The sequence below is a fragment of the Pleurodeles waltl genome, chromosome 6, assembly GCF_031143425.1.
Source record: "Pleurodeles waltl isolate 20211129_DDA chromosome 6, aPleWal1.hap1.20221129, whole genome shotgun sequence".
Lineage (NCBI taxonomy): Eukaryota > Metazoa > Chordata > Amphibia > Caudata > Salamandridae > Pleurodeles > Pleurodeles waltl.
In genome coordinates this window covers 1,539,477,541-1,539,501,996 of record NC_090445.1, presented here as the reverse complement: position 1 = coordinate 1,539,501,996, position 24,456 = coordinate 1,539,477,541, and the positions used below count along the sequence as shown (strand labels likewise).

The 24,456-nt window shown below is 44.2% G+C and overlaps 1 protein-coding gene across 1 annotated transcript in view; it reads right to left on the bottom strand.

The window, feature by feature from the left end:
* The window catches only part of CA6 (carbonic anhydrase 6), a 231,446-nt gene extending 208,332 nt beyond the window's left edge, over nt 1–23,114 (bottom strand). The window contains exon 1 of the mRNA XM_069241154.1: nt 23,094–23,114. The gene's annotated coding sequence lies outside the window, so the exon portion shown is untranslated. The remainder of the gene's footprint in view (nt 1–23,093) is intronic.
* Nucleotides 23,115–24,456: the final 1,342 nt, after the last annotated feature.

Sequence of the window (24,456 nt, the reverse complement as noted above, 5' to 3'; positions counted from 1 at the left end):
AACAGGGTCAAGACTGATTTGCATATGGCTGGGTTCAAACTGGGGTGGCATGGTGAGCAAAATAATGGATGGATTAAACCCAGATCTGTGACTGGGGGAGAATGTTTGATTGGTTCCGCATTCCGTCCATCCAGTTACGCTATCCCACAGCGTTTGGGTTTTGCTATGCTTTTGGAGCCCTAAGTGCGCCGGGTATGCCCAGACGTGGGTCCCGGGCTCACTGTGCCACTGGATTCAAGCTAGCCTGGCTGATGAGGGGTGAAACCCCGAAACCGGTCCCAGGATGCTTGTTTCCGGTCCAGGGAGAACCTGGCCTGGCAGTTCGGGCTGGACTGTTCCCATGAGGAACAGGGTCAAGACTGATTTGCATATGGCTGGGTTCAAACTGGGGTGGCATGGTGAGCAAAATAATGGATGGATTAAACCCAGATCTGTGACTGGGGGTGAATGTTTGATTGGTTTCGCATTCCGTCCATCCAGTTACGCTATCCCACTGCGTTTGTGTTTTGCTATGCTTTTGCTGCCCTAAGTGCGCCGGGTATGCCCAGACGTGGGTCCCGGGCTCACTGTGCCACTGGATTCAAGCTGGCCTGGCTGATGAGGGGTGAAACCCCGAAACCGGTCTTAGGATGCTTGTTTCCAGTCCAGGGAGAACCTGGCCTGGCAGTTCGGGCTGGACTGTTCCCATGAGGAACAGGGTCAAGACTGATTTGCATATGGCTGGGTTCAAACTGGGGTGCATGGTGAGCAAAATAATGGATGGATTAAACCCAGATCTGTGACTGGGGGTGAATGTTTGATTGGTTCCGCATTTCGTCCATCCAGTTACGCTATCCCACAGCGTTTGCGTTTTGCTAAAGGATGTGAGATAGCTTTTATTGCTCCATTTTCTTTCAGATCTATTTGCACACTTCAATGCTCTCAATTTAATGCTGCAAAGCAAACAACAGCTTGTGTGGTCCATGATGAATGATATTCACTCATTTGAAAGTAAGATTGTGCTATTCAAAGAACAACTGGATGTTGCTGATTCCACCCACTTCCCAAAACTGTTGGCTGTGACTCAGAGGTTTCCAAATGCACAAGAAATGCCTAGTTTCTGCCCGCCGGCCCAGCGGGGATGTCGGCCTCAACATGGGAGCCGGCTCTAAATGGAGCCGGCGGTGTTGCGGTGGGGAGACGGGTGCAGTTGCACCCGTCGCGCTTTTCAGCTCCATGGGGCCATGGCAGAGGCATGGGCAGTGCAGGGGCCCCCTTGGGCCCCGTGACTCCCCTTTCTGCCAGCCTTTTCATGGCGGTTCATACGGCCATGAAAAGGCTGGCGGGAGGGGGACTCGTAATCCCCTGGGCAACGCTGCAAGCAGCACTGCCCTGGGGGATTACAACCGCCGGGACCAAAGTGGTGGGAAACCGCCGGGACCAAAGTGGCGGGAAACCGCCGGTCCAGGCGCTGCGACCGCAGTGGAATTCCAAGGAAGGCACCGCCAGCCTGTTGGCGGTGCTTCCGACGAAACAGCCCTGGCGGTCTTTGACCGTCCGGGTTGTAATGAGGGCCATAGTACCAGATTACAGGACACTAATAGGAGACAGGAAGTGTAAAAAAAGTTCTTAGTATATCTTTCTTTGACGTACCTATTTTTCGGTCTCAGTTAAACCTGTGCTGAATATCCGCTTAGCGAGGATTATCATGCAATGCCTCTTAAAAATGCTATTGTATGATAATAAAAATGTATTGTCAAAATATCTAGCGTTGTACTTACATCTGGCTTTGAAATACAGCATTGTCTAGTAATGTTTTTTTACACCAGTAGCCCTGCCCCTTCGCCAGCCCACCCCCCACAGGCCTATCAGTGCACCCTTCGGCCACAAACCAGACTGTAATTTTGGCCCCCGGCAAAACATTTGTGAGTACCCATGGTCTAGCGCATTATATGTAACCACAAATTTGGGCAGATCTTTAACAAAGGGTCCTCCGAAGAGGAGACCTTGGGCTACTCATCCTGCTTCTGAAGAAGCAAGGTCATTTAGTTTCGTGTGTATCCGCATAAAGATGGAATGGCTCCTCTTGGTGGAAATCGCCATGTTGACGTTACCTATTTGGCAAACAGCTTGTTGTGCCCACCCAGTTAAGATATCTGGGTCAATAGCTACACCGGACTCCTTGGCGCATTACAGGTTACAGTGTAGAGGCATAGCAGGCCGCATGTGAGAGAATATAAATACATGAGACGGGTAGCTATTGCTGAATGTTAACAACCATTGTTACTACTTTACCATATCAGACATCTTGGTAATAGAGTCCCTGAATGTGCTCTGAGTGTGTTCAAGGCGAATCAGCCAAGTCAGGGAAAACAGGGAGAAAAAGAAAAAGGGGGAAGTAGAGGGGAAAGGGAAGGTAACTGGTGTTTGCAGTGAGGGAAACGGCACCAATTTGCCAAAGGAGTATAATGCAAGGGTGTTGCTGATGATTTGTGAATGGTAGATTTAGTGTGCTGGGGAGTTATTGGTTTTATGGTAGATCTATTTTTTGTAAGTATAGGTCAAGTTTGTTCCATAAACAGCTTGTGTAATGTATTAAGCAGTCTCTTGTGCATGATGTTATATGCGCGTCTAGTGTAGCACAGGGTGTTTCACCACTTATTAGAGGAGGTGATGGTGGTCGATTTCCATTCCAGTAGAACCGTTTTTGAGCCCAGTGCCAGCATTAGGTCCAGTAGTAGGATATCTTGAGGGGGAAAGTCGCAGAGACTGGGAGTGCAGCAAGGCCCAGACATGCGATTAAGATGGATGGTGTGATTCTAATTTTAAAAAAAATTGTGGCTCAATTGGAGAATTTTGGACCTGAATGAGGCCACCATTTTGCATGAAATGAACAAGTGCACCAGGAAGATAACCATATCACCAGCAAATGTCTCATTGTAATAACCCTAGTTTGTGTGGTCTGGTGGGGGTCCAGTAAGCTTTGTGTATTGTCCAGAATCTAGATTGTGGGATAGCCAGTGTGATTTTAGCCATAAAGGGTGAGTGCCAGATTCTATTCCAGACAGTGTCCGTAAAGTGTGATGTAAGATTCTCTGGAATGAGTGGAGACCATTTCTCTTTCAGCCTATGTATGAGGTTTTGGGAAGATCGAGCTGCTTGTTTATGCGTGATGTAGTGTAACCAAGTTTTTTGAAGTTCCCTAGGAGACCTGGTAGGTCTGGGGTGTGTGGTTTCCGCAGCTGCCTGTTAGCTCTATTCATTTTCAGAAAATTATAGAATTCGATTTGGCAGAGATCATATTGGGAGCTAAGTTCGGTGAAGGTTAATGGGTATGGGGGTGAGCCTAAGTCTCCAACAAGGTTTAGTTTAGCCTCTTTTTGACCAATGTTCCCAGTACAAGGTTTTTCAGTCCAGTTTTATTTTTCAGCTGTGCCAGAGGGAAGTTAGGGTAGGGCTGACAAGGCGGTTTTTCATAGTTTTATCAACCTGCAAAAGAGCAGCGGTTATGCCAGCTATTATTGCAAAAGAATGGGTTGGGGGAGTTTCAGGAGCCCTCTAATGTGGAGGGTGGCGCACAGGGGTAGAGGAGATATCAGTCTAGTTTCAATGTTTAGCCACAGAGGGGAAAGCTCATCCATCTCTCTGAACCACCAACTGCCCTGAGCTGCTAGGAAGGCCTGCTGGTATCTGTAAAAGTCAGGCATATTTAGTCCTCCTCTGTTTTCCTTTAGTTGAGGAATAGGGCCAGACATCCTGGCTCTTTTCCCTTTCCACATGAATTTCAAGACCACTTTATCCACAGTTTTAGAGAAGGATGTGGATAAGTTAATGGGTAGCGTACTTGATAGGAAGTTGATAAGTGGAGCTATCATCATATTTTAGGTCTCTGATCTGCCCCACCAGGTAATATGTTTTGGGGGACCACGAGCTTAGGAGATATTTGATTTTTGTTATTGTCTCATTTCCGTTGATTTTTAGTGAGGCCTGGATGTCTTTTCTGAACCACATACCAAGGTTTTTGAAAGCAGTTGCCATTTTAGGCCAGAGCTACCTAGGATCGCAGAGGAGCATAATATGTTCATGGGGAAGACCTCTGTTTTTGAGTGATTTAATGTGTAACCAGAAACCCTGGAGTACTTGTCGATCTCAGTCATGATGTGGGGGATTGCGGTATCAGCATCTTCTGTAAAGATTAAGACATCATCAGCAAAGGCTGCAAGCAGTTGCCCACTAGAATGAAAGTGGATGCCTTGATGTTGTTGTTTTGTGAAAGAGAGGACAGAAGAGGTTCAATCACGAGGAGGAATACAACCTTGACTTGTGCCCTGGCAAATACAACCTTGAGTTGTGCCCTGGCTCAGAGGGAATTAATCTGAGAGACTGCCGAAGATTCTAACCTTAGCTGCTACTCTGGGCACACTCTGAAGCCACAGGGTGTAGGGAGCACAAGGGCACAGGAAACGGAGGCCCAGAAGCGGAAAGGAGCGTCGCCTCACATAATCAACGCACTCCCCCAGCCACTGCGCTCGGAAAGATGGCGGTAGCAAACGTGAGTGCAAGTCCTCTTAGCAGTGGCGTAGCGTGGGTTGTCAGCACCCGGGGCAAGGCAAGTAATTTGCGCCCCCTAAACCGTGGATTTTAGCACTCGAGTCTCTTCCAAGATGTTGTGCCCGGTGCGGCCGGCCCCCCTGCACCCCCCACGCTACGCCACTGCCTCTTAGTCCAAATGGTCTAGAAATGGGACTGCTGGCCATTGGGAATTGGCGGTCGTGTCCCGTTCCCTCTCCCGCTCCACAATAACTACGAGCGCATGATTGCGGCTCTGAAGGCCCACAAAGGCGTGCCCCTGGAAGGGAAAAAGGGGTTCATTTTTTGACAAGCATGAACACGTTCCTGACTGGGAGATGTGCACTGCAGAGAACACACCGTGCACAAAGCAAGAGCGCAGTAACCCGTTTAAAATTACCATAAGTTGCAAATTTGCAAAATATGCACTTTCTAAGACAAGCAATATATAAGGTAGAAGAGGCCATGAACTGGCTGTGGAGCAGCAAAGAAAGAGGATGTCAAGATGGTTTCCTAGGTGCTTAAAGGTTGATATTGTTGGTTACTGGACCATGTGACTGTGACGGTGTCGTTTTCACTCCTGATTTACTGTGATTCGTTACTATTTATTCTTCAGTAAAGGAAGAGAAGCATAATCGGAGTCTCCGGTCCTGATATAGCATTTCGGAAAAAAAGTTCCCTCAAAGTTCACCAAGAAAAGCATATTTTAACAAGGCATTTAATTAGTACACATTTTGCTTCATGCAAGGAGAAGAGAAATGAAAACCCAACATGGCTGTGTTAAGCTTCAAGATGGAATCACACCTAGTTTGAGCCAATGTTCTGTATATTACAGCGAAATTGTTTTTGATGTGAAATGTAAAGTCACAAGCAGCGCCTGACTTTCTCACTTTCTCCCCCACAATTTTCCTTCCCCAGACTTGATTCTCTGTGTGCCTTGCTCACACTGTATAGCTCTTGCCTTGTCTTGCTCTTTTATGTCTTTCTCCCTGTATTCTTCTCTTTTCAGTCTCTATCTGCCCGTTTATTCTACCTGTGTGTTTCCTTGACTGCATTTCTCTCCTTACTTTTGTCTTACTCTGTCAGACTTTCTTCTTAAGTGCGCCTAGAAGAGTTTTCCTTCCTTGTTCTATTTTCTCACAAACATATTTCATCTCCCCGGTTCCTTTCTGGCGCACACACACTCTCAAATCAAACTCTAACTTACAGGCACCTGTTTCCTTCTATGACCTACACACACACCCTTTCCCTCTCTGAAACACAGACCTTTTTTCTTTTCCTCCTGTTTCTCATGCACAGATTTTCTATTTCCCCCCTTCTCTCTCACATGCTTGCCTTCAGTTTTTTCCATTTTGATCTTATGTAAACATATACTCTAAAGACACCCAATCTCACGCAGACATGCTGTTTATGTTTCATTTCCCAGCTCACTGTCAGTCTTCCTGCTCCTCCTTGCCCCTTCTTTCCCATACTAATTAAAATCCTTCTCACATTTATAACTCCACTCCTCTTCCTCTAGTTCATCACATTGCACATTTGTATTTCTGTTATTTGATTTATTCAAAGTACTTTACAACATGTTACCATTGTATCGTATTACCAGATTCCAGCCACGGTCTTCATCTTGGATCCCTGCTTTGTGAATCAACAGTTTAAAAAAATTCTTCAAACAGTCCTGAGCAGCTCAAATTAAAACATACAACCACCAGGCCATGTGACCCAGACCTTGGTTGTAAAAGACTTAGGCCCTCATTATGATCATGGTGGTTCAGACCGCCATGCCGGAGCCACCGGCATGGCGGTCTGAACTGCCATGTTATGAACAAGGGAGGGCCACCACAGGCGGCCCTCCACCACCGCCAGGCTACCGCCGACAGGCAGCCTGACGATGGTGGATATCATTATCCGACAGGGCAGCGCTGCAAGCAGCGCCGCCCTCCGGATAATGAACCCTGTTTCCGAAGGGGTGCTCCGGGGCCCCCCTGGGGGCCCCTGCTCTGCCCATGCATCTGGTGCATCCCAGTGCTCCAGGTAAGACACTGGTAACTCCAGCATTTAAAATAAAAACAAAAATCTGAAATTCTAATGTCCATCTTTGTTTCTTATTTGTTAGTGGCACATGCTCAAAACAGGGTTATTTTACAACACCTACGTGGAAAATTAATAGAAGACCTTAATGCACTATTTAGAAATTTTGAAGAAGAATCCTGCCATGCACTGGAACCGCAACAGAAGTCAGCACAACTGATCAATACATCAACAGCCCGCAACATTGACACAGTGGTTGAGCAAACCAAATACAAACTCTCCTCGTGGCAGATGTGTCAGCTTCCACCACAGAACTTTGTAAAAAAACAAAGCAAGATACTCAATGCTTCAGTTGTCTACGAATCAAGAAAGGTTGAACCAACTGCAGATTTGAGAAGGTCTTGTGGATCTGCCATAGGAGACGGTTTACTAATAATCTCCAACAGTAATATGTCCGTAAATCTCTCTGTTGTTCGGACTGCATCAGCAGGTGCTCAACTCCCAGTCCTCATATCTATTGATCTCTCCATTGCTAGGACTTCCTTAGCAGATGCTCAATCCTCAATCCCCAGTATGCCTATTGATCTCTTCATTGCTCAGCAGGTGCTCAATCCCAAACTCCACCACGCCACACAACCTCTTCATCCTCCCAATCAGCAAGTCAAGCATATTATTTAAAAGCAAAATCAAATGTTATTACGCATTGTACTTCTGAAGGATCTCGTCCTTTATATTTGGTCACCATATATGGTCATCATACAAACTTGAGCTATCTCAACCCTCTCCCACTCCCTCAAAACCACTACAGACTCTCAGCTGAATCCTTGTTAGGTGTGGCAATTAAAAGTTTAAAACACCACAGTTTTGTTTCAACAACCCTTTTGATTAGCGCCAATTAAGATGAATGAAATATTTCTAAAGCACACAGCTTTCCCCTTCTTTAGACTCTTACGAAAGGCCAAATAGTTGGTCAGAAGCCAGCCGTTGTCTGGAAGACAGCTTCACTGCGTAGAATCTAAGTGTGACAAAGGTATCCTGTCTGATCTACTAAAATACATTTTTAGGAATTCTTAAAAGCACTAGAGAGAAAGACCCCGTAGCATCGGTCTAGGTTCCGATACTAAATCAGGTTTTGGATGATTTTGCAATCATCTGCTTGCTACACGGTGTGAATATTCAATTTGCTTTGTCGTCTCTCGAGGTTCATAACCATCTGGATCGGGAACAAAACTTCACTATTACCGCTGTGATTTTTGACACTGGAAGAAACTTTTAGGTGTTCATTCCATGGTATTCTGTTCGCCTTCCTACCTTGGAAGGGGAGTTAATCCAACTGCTTTTTCGGAGTAAATCCCTGACCATTCCCAAGGTGGAAAAAGGTTGGCTAGGAGTTTGTGAATGGGAACAAACACACACATTTACAGGCATTCACAGATTATTTACATGGCCAACCATGCATTGTTTTAAGTACTTGCCATTCCTTGCATGGGAGTTACTAATGCAGTAGTAAATTAAAATTGACCTGCTAGACTTCCTTGCAAGCATAAATGCTGCTGGTTAAATAGATTTACAGCATGGCTTGGTCCCTTTGTGTTAACAAGAACTATTAGTAGGCAGTCATAGCTACCTATAATAGAGTAAAGGCCAGAAACCGAATGTACCTTTCATGTGGTTGTAATGAAATGTAATGTGCTAGTAGAATGGGTTTAGTGTTGAACAGACAGATCACTAGTTTACAAGAATGGTGGGAGAACCAACTTTCTCATAAGCAGAAGCACTTTCTAAGAACACGTGACAAAATTATGGAGAATCTCTCAAGATCTGTCAGGAACGTTTAATTGCACAAAATGTTACTGCTTAAAAGAAAGATACACTATTGTTTCTGTATTTGGTTTGTAAAGCACCATTTAACAAAGGTGTTCTGTTACAGCAATGTAGATGAGCTATAAAAGTTGCTCAAAACAGACACCTTACTAATATAAAATGCTAGTGTCCAAAATAGATTCCGAAACTTCAGAAAAGTGCACAGTTGAGGGTAAATCTATGGATAGATAGGTAAATATAAGATAGTAAGGGTGTCATCAAACAGATTATTTTCTTTTATATTGAGTATCTTGCCAACTGCACTCCAGGAGTTGTAGGAGCCCTATACTTAGGTAGGGCATGTACTGTAGTGGTAAGGACTGTGATGTTTGGATTGTAGGGGCTAGAGAATATGTGAGGAGATTTACTAACTTTGGAAACTCAGCTAATAGGCTGTCCTGAGCTGTGTTCTAAACATTTAAAGAACAGGGAGAGTCTGGCTGTCAAGGGTATGCCAGTTTGGAAGCATGCATTAAGGTTCTTTATTTTTTGGTCTTCGTGTTTTGTCAAAGCTTGGCCCTGAATGGTGTTGGCACAGCATGAGGTCCTGTTGTATTTAATTTTTATTTGCTGTTATTTGTTCAGCACCGGTTCGCCCCGGAGGGTTTCATGGTACTGTGCATTACAAGACCCCAATACTTTGGGGTGTTCAAAGAAATCTCCTGTTGATGACAGATTTCAACTTCTTTCTTTAAAAAATGGTCCCAACAAGTTTTTCAGCTCTGCAAGTATTTTTTGGCACCAAGCATCAACAGCGAAACCCCTTTGAAGCTATCTAGAAGGGTAACTTACACTTGTGAGTAATTTGCATGTGCATTTGCTCCTACACTTTTCAGTAAATGTACAACTTTTGATCAAAATCCATTTGTAAAGTTACTCTAAAGTGTATATATGCATCCCACCACTCCCTCACAGGGGATCAAGCCAAATCTATTAGTGTAAGTTACTACTGCCAAAAACAAAAAGTAATTCAGAAAGGTAGCTTACACTTGTGAGTAATTTACATGTGTAATTTACTCTTATGCTTCTAAGTAAAATTGCTACTTTTGCCCATTCATAAAATTTGCATGTAGGGTTAATCAAAAGTGTACATTTGCATGTCTCCACTCCCTGAAAAGGTAGCAGCGCCAATTTTTACAAGAGTAAGTTACTACTGCCAAAACAGAAACAGTAGGATGTCCAGGACTACACATGGACAACCACTGATACTGCACCTCACCCCCTCCCATAGGCAAAACGAAGGAAGGGACTTAAAATAAAAAACCGATAGCTGATAATCTTAAATTAAATTACATTGTTTAGAATTGTTAAAAATAGAATTTAATGTTAAAAACTTGAATAATACATATGAAAATACAACATGTTTTAACACTAATTTTTAAATGTAGGAAATGTAACATATTTTGTATTAAATTTAATTCAATTACTTTTAATTTTATAGATCAGTTTTAATTATTGCATAATATTTTACTTTAGTAAGTATGTTTGTTAATTACAGATGTAAAATTGTATTTTAAACATAGAACAAAATATAAAATGCAACATCACAATTTATTTCTGAAATCAATCTTTAATTAAAATATACTAAATAAATCTTTTTCTGAAGTTTAAATTAAAAAATAAATTTCCACCTTTATTCAAACTTTTACTTTTTTTTATTATACATTAATAATTAAAAGTGTTATATGGGCATAAAGTAATTTAATTCTATTTTAATAAGTTAATGTTACATTAATGTATACATTCATAAAATGTTATTAAAATATTCCATACTGAAATGATAAATGTTTTATGGTTACTTTTTTAAACATTACATTATATTTATTTATATTAGTAACCATTTTAAATAATTTAATATTTGTTATGAGATTTTAGTTTAAGTCCTGACTTCCATTATTTTCTATGGGATGGTGCTACAGGACCAGTGGTTGGTGGCGTATTGTGCTGGACTTACATCAGCGCCGAGCAGAAGTAATGTATTACTGTTTTGGGTCCCTTTTTGGCTGTAGTATCCTTGGAAGTGCAGTCTGTGGATAGCAATAGTCTTACTCTTTAGTGGGTGTGTTCATGTCCATCCCTAAAGCCCCCCAACCCTTCGTACCCCTTTCTAAACCCCTCCCATTTACCAGTAAGTTTGCTCCTTTTTCCAGGCTCTCTCCCTATCCCTCCAATATTTAATACTAAGTAGTAAACCTACATGTTGAGGATCCTTACTAGAAACGATAGTATAGAAGTGGAGGTGGAGAGTTACACCCGCAGGTTTGTATATCACATTAGTAATTCTAAAAAAGTACTACAAAATGAAGTTCGTGAATAGGCCTCTTTGAGTTTGGAGGGATTGATCTACTGAGCTGAGTGGATTAAGCATTCACAACGGCACACCTTTTGTTTGGTGTATCTGTGCTTTAGAAAGGTGTCTTTCTATGTAATTGTCATTAGGTAAAAGGGTCAAACTGAAATCAGATTAAAGTATTGACATTAAATAATGTTTACAGAAGTTTTTTAAAACTTGAAAATAAAAAATTTTGTATGCTCCACAGCATCTCTTTGTATTCATTTGTGTCCTCTGGCATTGTTCAGTATGCATTAGCCTTCCCTAGGAGAAGCCCAAGTTTATCCCAGTCATACCTGGGCCTCTTCTCTGGAGTCTACCATTCAGTAGATTTAAAGGGGCAATTTAGTGAGGGTAGCGAGAACACAATTATCTTCAAGTCCTGAATCTCTAATAATCCCCAACAAAGGGCTTTCTAGAATTCTGCTTTGTGTGATATTAGATGGAGTGTTGATGTACTATGACCTCATTCACCATATCACCCCTTTACCAATAGTGTGTTTCGGCTCAGGTAGTTCAAATTTTACTAAAAAACAGAATGTGAACTGCACTGTCGCTCTGGGTACTTTTGCAGTCAACGAATAAAAGGGATTTTTTTTTTTATTTGTCTACTTACTTAGTTGTCCTTCATTTCGGTACACATTTTGATAGAATAACCCATTTTCATTCACTCAAACAGCCCTCTCTTTTACTCCTAATTAGAAGACTCTCAACCTTTTTCGTGACATTCTGTTTGATCACTTTGGCACAGTAGTGCCTATTGATGTCAGTGGGGCTTGTGGATTTGGCAGCAGGGACTACTTTATTTAAGTCAAAGCCTACCAGACAGCACAGCTTAGCCCATTTACTGTATTCTTGTCCGAGTGCTCACTTTCTGGAAACAGATCTTTGAATTTTATTTTTATTTTGACACATCTGCTGTGCATTTAAGGACAGAGGTCAAATGTCAGAATCGGTCTCACCAGGGAGCCTGGTGTTTACTTTTCCTCAAAGGAAGTGGATTGATCTGACTATCTTGGGTGAAACAGGAAAGCCTTTTTTGTAGCACACAACAACATTTAAATGTCTGTAAATAAACTGTGCAAATATTTCAGAATTATGAAGGCACGAATAAAGCACTTTTTTTTTGGTAATTCTGAAGCGTGCCGGAAACAAATATTTGAATAAGATCAATACACTTGGTGTACAATATGGCTAAAACACATTGGCAAAACGAATATCTCTTGCATGGACGAGATCTACTGGCTTTGCTAATGCTTGCTTAAAACGTAAGTCAGGCGAACACTCTGCTAAAACCCCAACGCGACCAGCACAGGTTGTTTGCTACATGATATTGAGGCTTATCATGGCCATTACTTGCCAGTACTATTTGACTTCTCCTAAAGACTCATAACTACCAGCAGTTTGATACATGCACCTATCGTGTTTATATATACGTTTTATACATCTGAAGCCTTGACAAAGTCTTGAAGACGAAACATGTGTTGGCTGTTTTGCTGTATGGACTTATTGTTACATTTGAATATCGTATTGTAACTCTGACCATTGATTGCCATCTGGCTGCTCTGGATACATGGTCATTTTGTACAACGCAGTCTTTGTGATTGAGATTTATACTTTCTACTTGCATCTATAATAAATTCCTACACATCATCTTCCAAGAACGGACTTGCAATCAATTCTTGAACATTATCAGGATCTATGATACTGGTGTGCTCTGGCCATTTTTCTTTCATGCTTAAAATGTGTTCCCCTTTTGGTGGTCAAACAAGTATTACTACTGGTAGCTGGATGGCAAGACATACTTTTGTTAACCAAGATGCTCACACCTGCTACTTATTAAAACAGCCATGTGCTATCCTCGGGTGCGAGGTAGAATCAGCTACGTTTTTGGCATGTATGGGAATGGGTTCCATGCTGAGGCCCTGAGTTGAGGAGTAGAAAGTGGCGAAGGTAGAGGATGCAGCTAGTGACATCTGTGTGAGACCGTGCCAACAGGGAGGTGTCAGTTGGTACTAGCTGTCAGCTGGCAACTGTGAGCTTAAGGGGAACCGGCAAGTGAGTGCTATCTTGGATTTGGCAAATGTGATACTGGAAACTGGCAAGTGTGTGCTTGCTGGCATCTAGTGATGATGTGATGGTGACTCGATTCTGGCAAGTGAGTGCTAACGGCTACCTGACATGTGTGTTTAAATAGGAGACTGGCAGCTGTGCTAAAAAGACACCAATAATTATAAGCAAATTAACAATAAGCATTTGCTAAATGGGAATGGTGTACTTATTAGAACTTGAGTGAAAGACTAGTCTGTTTGGTTAATATGTTATTTCAAAATATCAGAGGGAGCTATTGCTATCCACCAAAGCACTCGAAATTAATGTATGAGTTAAGTTCGTGAAAAATGAACATTTGGAAGTTCTACATTCTTCAAAGAAATAGGTTTGTGAAGCAACTAGATATAAAGGAGGAAAATGACACTAATCGATGTGATTAAAGTGTAACTGACCAAGACAAGAGGTGAACTGGAAAGCTGTGTTATAAGGGTTCCTCACTGAAATAAAAAAGACAATCCAAAAAGTTGAAAATGTGTAATTTCGACCAGTTGCAGCTTGAGGGGATTCTTGGGGGCGGGGCGGCGCAGTGGGGGGGGGGGGGGGGCTGGAGAGAGCCCTATGCGCATGTGTGTTTGGCTGGCCCGAGAAAGCCGGCCAAACAAACAGGCTCTCTGAGGGGAGTGCACAGTGTACTTCCCTCTGCTCATTACCCCCAATGCCCCACCACTTTCACAAGGAAGGGATAATAAACACAGTTTATTATCCCTTCCTTGTGAAAGGATTTGCAGCGGTTGCTGCTGGCGGGTGTGGGGGTGGGGGCAACACTCCTCCACCCTCATGGAGGAACCGCCCCTGATTTTGACCCTGACAGTAAATTTGAAGGTGCCTTCACTTAGACGGATTCTAGGACATTCTTAGCAGTGGTGCCCTATTTGAACAAGGAACTTATGTCATCAGAACGAGAAGTTAGGTGTTGAAACTCGTAAAGATTCTTGGGTACTGTTTATAACAAGAATCATCACTGTGAAATTCTACTTCCAGGGCTTGTCAGACTGGGTGACCTACCCAAAAACCCTTTTATTAATATCTATGAGATTACATGCAGTCTAACACATGCCTGTAGCCAGGTAACAATCCACTGATGGAGACCTAATGAGTTTAACAAACGCATTTCACAATAATTAAGTCAGGCCTACTGGCTTTTTTCCACAATAAAGAGATCAAACCTATGTCATCTAGCACACCAATCAAGCATACAGCGGCTATCACTGGCTTGCCACTAAAACCAACTCTGGCACACTATACTGAGCATAGGCTTAATCACAAGGCAACTATCAGCTATACAATCAAACAATTGCAAATGTATACAGAATCACAGTTGACAAAGCAAAACACTGTCTTCCCTAATGGAGCCTAATAGGGAATATCAAAGTGCACATCTTCTATCCCCACAGTTTAATTGGGTGGATCATCATCACAAAAATCTTTGCCTACTATGGCAATCTGGTAGATTCCTTGTAAGGAAATACCCGCCTACAGGCTTTAGCACAGTGGAATAACAATCCATCCTTAAATGCTGATTGTCTTTAACACATGCTTTTCACAATAAGTAGGTCAGGATTACTGGCTTTGTCATAACGTTTATAATAAACAGATCAACCCAATCAAATCTTACATGATTTTTCCTAAAGAACCAATAAGGCCTATACCTTTTACCATTGATTTTATACTTTAATCGACACATGCCTATTCAGGTACACATAAACTTGCAACCATCATGCATACAGTTAGAGCATTACAAATATGTTAAAAGAAAAGGTTTGCAAAACAATATACAACTTCTAATAATAGGGCCTGTGGGAAGCTGGGTCTGTATATACTATGTCAAAGTGAAATATAGGCCCACATTATGACATTGGCAGTATAAACCGCCTACTGCCGCGGTGACGGCCGCCAAAAGACCGTCACCGCAGCTACCATCCGTCCACCAGATTATGACCACAGCCGGACTTCTGCCACAAGAAGGGCAGGTGGTGGTAAGGTGGCACTGCTACCACCAGCACTGCCTCGCCAGTAGACCACAGCCAGCCGTATCATGACATATGATACGGCCTTGCGGTGTTCTTCTGGCGGGAGTTGCTGGCGGTAGCAGCGCCCCGTCCCGTACCTTGACGGAAGACCAGCTGGCTGAAGGTAAGCTGGGCTTCCGACAGGGGTAGGGCATGGTGGGTGTTGTGTGCGTGTGTGTATGAGGTTGTGTGCATGAATGTGTGAGTGTGTGAGCGAATCCGTCTGTGTGTGTTGTACTGTTTGCATGGGTGTATGCGTGTGTGTGAATGCGCGTAAGTATGGAAATGTGAATGCGTGTCTGCATGTCAGTGTGAATGTGTGTACGGATGTGTGCGAGCATGACTGGATGTATGCATGTATGAATGTGTGTATGCCAGTGTGAGTGAGTGAGTGGGTGTATGTGTGGTGTGTGTCTGCGGGTGTGTGCGTGTATGGAGGGGGGGAATCGGAAGGAGGGAGCCTGGATGGAAGGAGTAGTGGGGGGCGTCTGGGGAGTGTTTGAGGGGTGGGTGAGCCTCCTACCAGTGACAGGGAAGGAATTACCTGTCACGGGTAGGGCCTACCGCCATGGATGGTTTTTGTGGCGTTGCTAATGCTTCAAAAATGCCACCGGCAGTACTATAGCGACTGCCGGGCTGGAGATTGATTTCTCCAGCCTGACGGCTGCTACCACCATGGCGGTAGGAATGAAAAATTGGTGGGTTGGCTGCAGCCACCCCGCCAATGTCATAATGTGGCAGTATGTACCACCAGCCTGTTGGCGGTACTACCGCCACCTTAACACCTACCGCAGGGGTCATAATGACCCCCATAGTGTGCACAGAGTCCAGGAGTTCCCCACAGGCTTAAAAGAGGCTAAAGTAGATAATACTAATGCTCCCTTTTGTGGTAGTGTGGTCGAGCAGTTAGGCTTATCAGAGGGTAGTGCAAAGCATTTGTTGTACACACACAGAAAATAGAAGAAGCACACACTCAATGACTTAACTCCAGCCAAATGCTTTTTATACTGTAAAAATATATTTTCTTAGTTTATTTTTAGAACCACAAGATTCAAATTGCAGGTAAGTACCTTAAATGTTTCATATTTTACACAGGTATCAACAGTACTTTGTTTGAAATAGATAAGTAATACAGTTTTTGAATTATTGGCAAAAAGTTATTTTAAAAATGCACACTGCAATTTTGAGAAACAGTTCCTGGGGGGAAGAAATGTTAGATCGTTTTGCAGGTAAGTACAACACTTACAGTTTCAGTCTCTGGGTTTTAGGAAGTTCACTGGTTAGGGTTCAAGTTACCCCAAGCATCTACCACCAGCAACAAGGGGCTGGTCGGGTGCAGAGGTCAAAGTGGAGCAAGTTTAACGTGGGCACCTATGGAAACAGGGGGCACTCGGAATCAGGCCTGCCTGCAGGTAAGTACCCTCGGCTCGGAGGGTAGACCAGGGAGATTAGAAGAGCACTGGAGGGGCCACAAGTAGCCACCAAACACAGGGGCGGCCAGGTGCAGGGTGCACATAGGTCGTCGGGTTTCTAATGCAGGTCTATGAGGAGAACCCGGGGTCACTCAGAGGCTGCAGGCGAGGTCCAGTGGGCCCACTGGACGTGTTGCTGGTCTTTTTGCAGGTTCTTTGAAGCAGGAGACAGGCTGGTAGGGCTGGGGCCAAAGCAGTTGTCTTCCTTCTTCTCTGCTGGGAATTTCAGCTTAGCAGTCCTTCTTCTTGTAGATCAACAGGAATCTGGTAAACTGGGTTCTGGGAGGCCCTTAAATTCTAGATTTAGGGGCATTCTACGGGTCAGAGGGCAGTAGCCAATGGCTACTGTCCCGCAGTGTGGCTACACCCACCTTGTGTCCACTCCCTTTGGGGAGGGGGCATATTTCTATCCCTATTGGTCCCTGTCTTCCAAACCAAGATCGAGTGTTCTGCAGGGCGGGGGTCACCTCAGCTCTGGACACCTTAGGGGTGGTCCTGGCTGGGGTGGCCACTCCTCCCTGTTTTTCCTAATTTTCCCACTGGACTTGCTGCCAAAAGTGGGGCTTTGTCGGGGGGCCATCTCCACTAGTTGGAGTGCCCTGTGGCCCCGTAACCTGAGGCTTGAGCCTTTGAGGCTCACCGCCAGGTGTTACCGTTCCTGTAAGGGGGAGGTGTGAAGCTCCTCCACCCAGGACAGGCTTTGTTTCTGGCCACCCAGTGAACAAAGGTAGGTGGTCAGAAACTTGTGAAAGTGGCAGGCTGGCACAGACCAGTCTGTCCTACACTAGCAGTTTGGCTAACATTCAGGGGGCATATCTAAGATGCCCTCTGTGTGCATTTTTCAATAAATCCCACACTGGCATCAGTGTGAGTTTATTGTGCTGAGAAGTTTGATACCAAACTTCCTAGTATTCAGTGAAGCCATTATGGAGCTGTGAAGTTCGTAATGACAAACTCCCAGACCATATACTCAATATGGCTACACTGCACTTACAATGTGTAAGAATGGGTTTAGACACTGTAGGGGCATATTGCTCAGGCAGCTATGCCTTCACCTGTGGTATAGTGCATCCTGCATTAGGGCTGTAAGACCTGCTAGTGGGGCGACTTACCTATGCCACAGGCAGTGGTTTGTGGGCATGGCACCCTGAGAGGGGTGCCATGTCTATTTTGTCTTTTTCTCCCCATCAGTACACACAAGCTGCAAGGCAGTTCGCATGTGCTGAGTGAGAGTTCCCCTAGGGTGGCATAATACATGCTGCAGCACTTAAATAACTTCCATGGCCACAGGGTCCTTGGTGCCTTGGGTACATTTTACAAGGGAGTTAACTGTGTGCCAGGGCTGTGCCAATTGTGGAAACAAAGGTACAGTTTTAGGGGAAAAACACTGGTGCTGGGGCCTGGTTAGCAGGGTCCCAGCACACTTTCAATCAAAGTTGGCATCAACTCTAGGCAAAAAGTGGGGGGATAAACATGCCAACAGTGGCACTTTCCTACATGGTCTACCAAGAATTAACACTATGAAAATCCCCAGGGTTTGCTGGAGTGGGATTCCAACACTAAAACCCTTGACTTCTACCATAATCTGTGAGTTTACATGTAACAAAATCCAAGACTGGTGCCTGTAACAAAATGTGATAACAATCAAATGTTAAAAGCTTGCTGGTTTAAAAACCGTTCTTCCCAATAAATAAGTGTATGTATCGGACATAACGTTTCCCAGTGCATCAATCAAGCCTATGGCTTGTTACCATAACCAACTCAAGTCTCCTGTTTTGAGCATAAGCTTTTCCAGGAGGCAACCAACCAGTACATAGTCATAGAATTAGAAAGGTTTTCCGAGTTATACTTGGCTAAGCAAAATACTGTCTCCCCTAAGAGAGTTTAACAAGGACTTCAACAGAGCAAATCTTCTACCAACACCAAAACCCTTGCCTACTATAGTAATCTGCGAGATTAAATGTAACAAATTAAATATCTGTAGCCTTTAACATAGAGTAATAACAATCTACCAATGAAAACATACTCACTTTAACATATGCATTTCACAATATATGTCAGGCCTATTTCCTCTATAATAAATAGATCAGGCCTACAGTTGTGATCATTGGTTTGCCACCAAAGCCAAGTCAGCCCTGCTGTATTTAGTATTAGGTTTGCCACAAGCCAAAAAGTACAATATAAGATGTTTTTTTGTGACAGCATACAAATTCGGAGAAATCATATCCTGTACTCGGGAGAACCAACATATGGGTGGAGCCTAAGCCCCTTTCTTAGTAGTACTCTGAAACCTGTTTTTCTGTTGATCAAATAGGGTCAGACGACCTAAAAGTCCACATAGATTAGTGTAGCCCTGGATATTCCATACTGCTGCCAAACCCACAACTGCACTCTGAAGTCTAAAGTTAAAGATGGAATGGGAGGGAGCTGGGACTGGTAAACGGCAATACATTCCTCAAGACTGTGCTCCTTCCATCTGCACCGCCCTGTCAAGCCAGATCTAAAAATCAAAACAATCATACACACCCCTGCAAGTCGCAATTAGGAAAGGATGTTCTCAGCACGCCCCTTCCTAATAGCAAGTCGCAAACCCATTTTGCAATTCAGTAATAGATTACCAAATCGCAAAATAGGGTTTTGTACATGGGAAAATGTTTTTTTTCCTGTGAATCAGGCCGTTTGCGACCAAAAATAGCTATAAACACGTGGCCCCTTATATGTTCTGTATTTTGCTATGATATGCCCATACCATTGGACTACAATGACGGTTGCACTGTTCCTGTTTAAATGTCTGATGGGGAATCGCCAATACTGATGTTTGTTGAATGACAATAAAATTCTGTTTTTAAAAAAAGAGCAATCTATCCCAGGTGCTATCGACCCACTCTAATTACCGCTCCAAGGCCTGTGCAGTTTGGAGAATAATATACTCCCTAATGGTAGTTTTAGATATTTTGGTTTCCCCCCTTTGGCGATGCCTAAATGCTTTAAAGGATTTTTGACCTAGACCAAATCCAATTTATGTACAACTCCATAGACCTGGAGCCTTATTAGAACCTTACTAGATGGAAACTTAATTATAGCCTTCAGGATTTCTTCGAGAATGAATTCTAAGGCTAGGGCAAAGGCTACCTACCCCTCGTTAAGCTGGCAGAGGGCATCAGGACCATATAATACTTTGAAGTGGTTAACCCAGTCCTCTGGGATAATGGAAGTGATAACAGAATTATTTTTTAACACCCGAGGAATTAATATTATTGGCCACAGAAGAATTAATATTATTGGCCAAAGCCCAAAAAGCCCCAGTATATTTCCTTTTTGAGATTTTAGATCTCCTTACGCCTGCGCAGTTGGGTAGCCTTATACTCTGTACTGGTGGATTTTATGGCTGGTTCTACTCTTGACCTTCAGCGCAGTGTTCAAATTCACCAAGGTCTTCCAACAGGATTAATTTGTCCTTCCTACAAATGGTTTGTCCTCATAATTTCCAGATCTTAAGGGTTTCATAAACAAATTACTCACTTCTAGTCCTACTCCCAAGTGGACAAAATGATTAGCCACAATCCAGTGGGCATCGGAGGAGGTGAGACGGTTAAACAACACCAGGGTAAGGTTGATAGCACACAGGTTTGACATACAGCTTTTGGGGCAGCATTTCTCCATGCCAGACTGAGGCCTTGAATCCTAACAGCTAAGGGTCACAAGCCCACTCCCTTAACACCTCTTCCCTTTATAAAGATGCGTAAACCAACACAGAAAGTTTAGTGATCCCCCCAGTAACCCATCCCACAAACCTTGAGATACAAAAATGTGGTCAATGACTGAACAATACTCTCCCCTTTCAAAAGTGGCAAGAGTGAAATAGAAAGGTCCCAATATAGTTTGCTAGCATTGGTAAGGTCAAATGATTTGATAAAATGGAAAACAGCCTGACCCCTCTGGTTCCTGTGCTGGCATGCATACCCACGATTAATGTGGTTAAACAAATTATAGTCATTGTTCTACTGTGTGAGCCCAAATTTAGTTTTAAAGTCTCCACCTAGGATAATCTGATACCCTTTGTGCAAAGAAACACATTTGAATTCAAGATCTGAAATTAAATCAGATAACCTTTTAACATTTGCAGTAAAATCAGACTCAGTAAACCCATTATAAGTATTAATAAAAACAAAGTTCAAGCCATTGGGCCAAGTCGATAAAAAGGCTTGGGCTAAAGTGGTATTAGTGCGGACTGGGCTAATTTTACACTCTAAACTTACTTTAAACTCTGCCATTATTCCCACTCTTGCCCTGCCCGATGAAGCTAGATTTGCTGGGAACAAGTATAACATTCCAGGCTAATAACATTGGAGGCCCAAGTCATCTGGAAAAAAAAAAATGTCATATTTGTGTATAAAATCAACCCAATTCTCTCTACCCTCTTTGCTTGCAATATTCCAAAAGAGTATACTAACCTCTTGGGTAGGGTCGATCGAATTGGCTAAATTCCCAGCACCTAGTACTAAAGTGCAGGCTTCAGTGTTAGAAGTGATGAAGCAATCTTTGTCCGCTATATAAAAGGATGGACTGGACTAAAGATCAAAATGGCCAACTCCATAGCTAACTTCCTGGGCAAGAGGGAACTCATTCGTCTGGCAAGCACTATGCCAATCGTTATCAGACTAATCATCGAGGTGCACAAAGTGATTCTGAACAGAAATGTTATAAGGAAGTGGCTGGGCTTGCTTAAGACAATGAGGGCCCTCCCAAATTTCAGAGCATTTAGCCAGGTCTCTATAGAAATAGCCAATGGACAATATCTTTATATTGCCAGGCTTGTATTGACCTTGGTAGAGAGGTTGCCTGCAATCTTATGGTATCTAAAAGTGACAATGATACAATCTCCCTCAAAATATTTATACATATTCTCCACCTAGCCCACTCTTCTTGCAATAAGAACTCCATTGAATATTTTACCCGGGCACCTGATATTCCAGTGAATCCTGTGGGTAGATCCACTGTAAAACCTGCACACAGTCCCGCCTTCTTAGAGAATGTTTTGGAGTTTCAGTGGGCCCTATAGTTTGCAGCTTGTAGTCCAGGCACCTAAGGGTCCTAGACCACCCTTGCGGGCTCCTTCTGGTGTATGAGCAGACTGCTGCTACCCGCCCCAAGGCCGTAACTCCTGGACGTAACTAGATGATGTCTTTCTAGTTGCCAAGACTTCAGACCCTGTAGTACCATGGGCCAGCCTTAAGTCCAGCTCAATTAATTTCTTCTTGATGCACCTCAGGCGGTTGAACAGTCCCTGCAACTTAGAAGCCAAAAGAGCCTCAATTTCCTTACTAAACTGGGCAACCATATCCCCAATATTCTCTTTATTTAGGCAAAGGGTGTCAGATGATGGATTCCCTGTAGGACTAGATTTACTTAAATTGTTGCTTGTTTATAATTAGCCCCACGTTTCCGTTTGTACTTGACAACATAACTAATTTAACATCATGTTGCTTAAAAGAGGTGCATTTTGTGGCAGTGCCCCCATCTGCATGCCCCTGATTTTGCATTTGATGACATGAGGTTCCCTAACCCAAGTCAGTATTGTCAACCATCTGGCTTGTGATGCAGACTGCGAAGTGTATGGACCCCCACTATTGATGGGTACTAAAACATTTGACAACCACCTTTCAGCAATAAGAATTTCTTCATTGACAGCATCCACTGTCTTGTCAATATACTAATCTAGCATGCAAATCTTTTTTTTGTGGTGGAAGCCCTCTCCATGTTAGAGTCTAGCTTTCAGTTAGCCAGCCTAGAGCGCTGATGGGCAGAAGAAAAGAAAAAGAAGAATTAGATTTGAGTGCTTTTAACATTCAATTCCAGTCATGAGTCACGCTCAAAAGTGACTCATGATCAACATTAGCAGTACATTTAGCCATAAAACCAAGCCCAACCTCTTCTAGGCTCTGACGGGCACAGACAGGCCTGCACTTAGCCCAGTCTTTGCACTGGCACATGCCCCGGCGTGTCCTGCGCGAGGACAAGAGTTCTGCTATTTAGGAGCTTGAATGGCACAAATTCAAGGCCCGCCTCCTTGCTGCGGAGAAGCTGATGCAGGATGGGACTTGCAGTCCTGCCCCGTACTGGTTACTAACACATCCTGTGCCACAAGCAAGAGTTGTGCTATTTAGGTGCTCAACTGGCGCAATTCCTATGCCCCGCCTCCTAGCAGCAGGGAGGCTGGTGCTGGATGGGGTATGCAATCCTGCTCCTGCACCGGTTACTAGTGCATCTTTCACCGCAGTCAAGAGTTCTGCTATTTAGGCGCCTGACTGGTGCAACTCGAAGGCCCTGCCTCCTGGCTGGATGGAAGCAGGTGCAGGATGGGACTTGCAGTCTTATCTGTAATAGAAATGCCACGGTTTAGTGTCATGCTAGTGCTGTGGTTGTGACCAGCGACCCGGATGCCAGAGAGCCACTTCCTCTGGCCACCTGACTGGAGGTCTACAAATAAACAGGGCGAAGAGAGTTCATGGTCTTCGACCCCCAAACCGTGTAAAAGTGTGGCCCATGTGTTTATCACGGAAAGCGCGCTGGCCTAGTTATGCGCCCTGGCCGAGCTCCGCTACACTGGCAATGACAGTGGTTTCCCTCCAACGCAGCCCTGCCATTCATCTGCCTGCTACGTGGGAAGACACTCGCACCGGCCGACGGCCGCCTAGCCGCATGACCAACCAACGAAAAAGGAATCACCTGCATCTTGTGACAGTCGGGTGTCCGCACGTCGTTTCCTCCAACGGACGGCGAACAGCTCCTGCCCGCAGCTGCATGAAGGCCTGCTGCAGTGCGCGCGCGTTGACGTTCAGAAGCCCCACCCACCGGCCACACCTAGACAGCCCACTGCGGCCTGCCGAGCTGCGTGCTCAAGTGGGAAAAAAGAAAAAAAAGGACAGAAGAAAAGTGACACCAGCACTCATCCCAGCTCAGTGGAAGTGTGACCAACTCCTTCTGCCTCCTCCACCTGCCAGACAGTCACTTGTTGCATCTGGGTTAGTGGCATGTTCAGTTCTGGAGGAGCCATCCCCACGTGGTTTACTTTCCTGCAGCAGTGAGACACTGACCACAGGTACTGTGCCACTCACTCACTTCACGTGCTACCAGTGCAGACAAGCAATCCACAAATCAGCAAGACAGACCCAAGTAACCTTGCCACGACACATTGGCTCCCTGTGTAACCAGTTATAGCGCTGCAGAAGTGGTAGACGACACTGTGCACCTCTGAGCACTGACTCGAATGCCACTTGATTAACACAATGGCCGATGACCAAGTGCCATTACCCAACCTACCACCTCTGCCACAACAGCACACTATGGTAGGAGCTCTCCCACCATTCAACGTACTAGCTGACCCTGCAACAGCGTCCCCTTGCTGGAGAATATGGGTCGGCAGACTGGAGAACTATTTTGTGGCCACCTGAGAATGTGACAGAGCAGTCAAACAGTCGCTCCTCCTAAACTACGGGGGAGATGAGATATATACGTTTTTCAGACATCTCCCAAACACTGGTGCTGTTGATGACTACAAAGAGGCAGTGAGAGCACAGAACACACACTTTGACCCGCAGCTGAATCCGGACTTCGAACGATTTAAGATTTGCCTACATGCCAGAGAAAAAGGGAGTCCATTTACTAAGAGCTCAGAGAGCTCGCGAGCACATGCATGGACAACGATCAACCAAAAGAAATACAGGCCCAGATCATCCAAGGGTGCAGGAATAAAATGCTAAGAGGCCTCATCCTGAGGCAACCCAGCATCAGCCTGGATGATATACTAATAATGGCACGATCACACAACCTCCCAGCAGCCCATGCAGCCAAAATGGACCTAGCCATAACACAAGCACCCGAGAAGGCCCCGCCAGTAAAAATAGAACGTGTAGATGCAGTACAGACACAACAGCCCAGAAAAAAGCCCAAAACCTACGCTCCAGTCAACAAAAGGGGACACTGCGAGTACTGCTGAAGGGAGGAACACAATCCAAAAGACTGCCCAGCCCAAGGGAGGACATGTTCCAATTGCGGGAAGTTAAACTACTTTGCGAACATCGATAGAAGC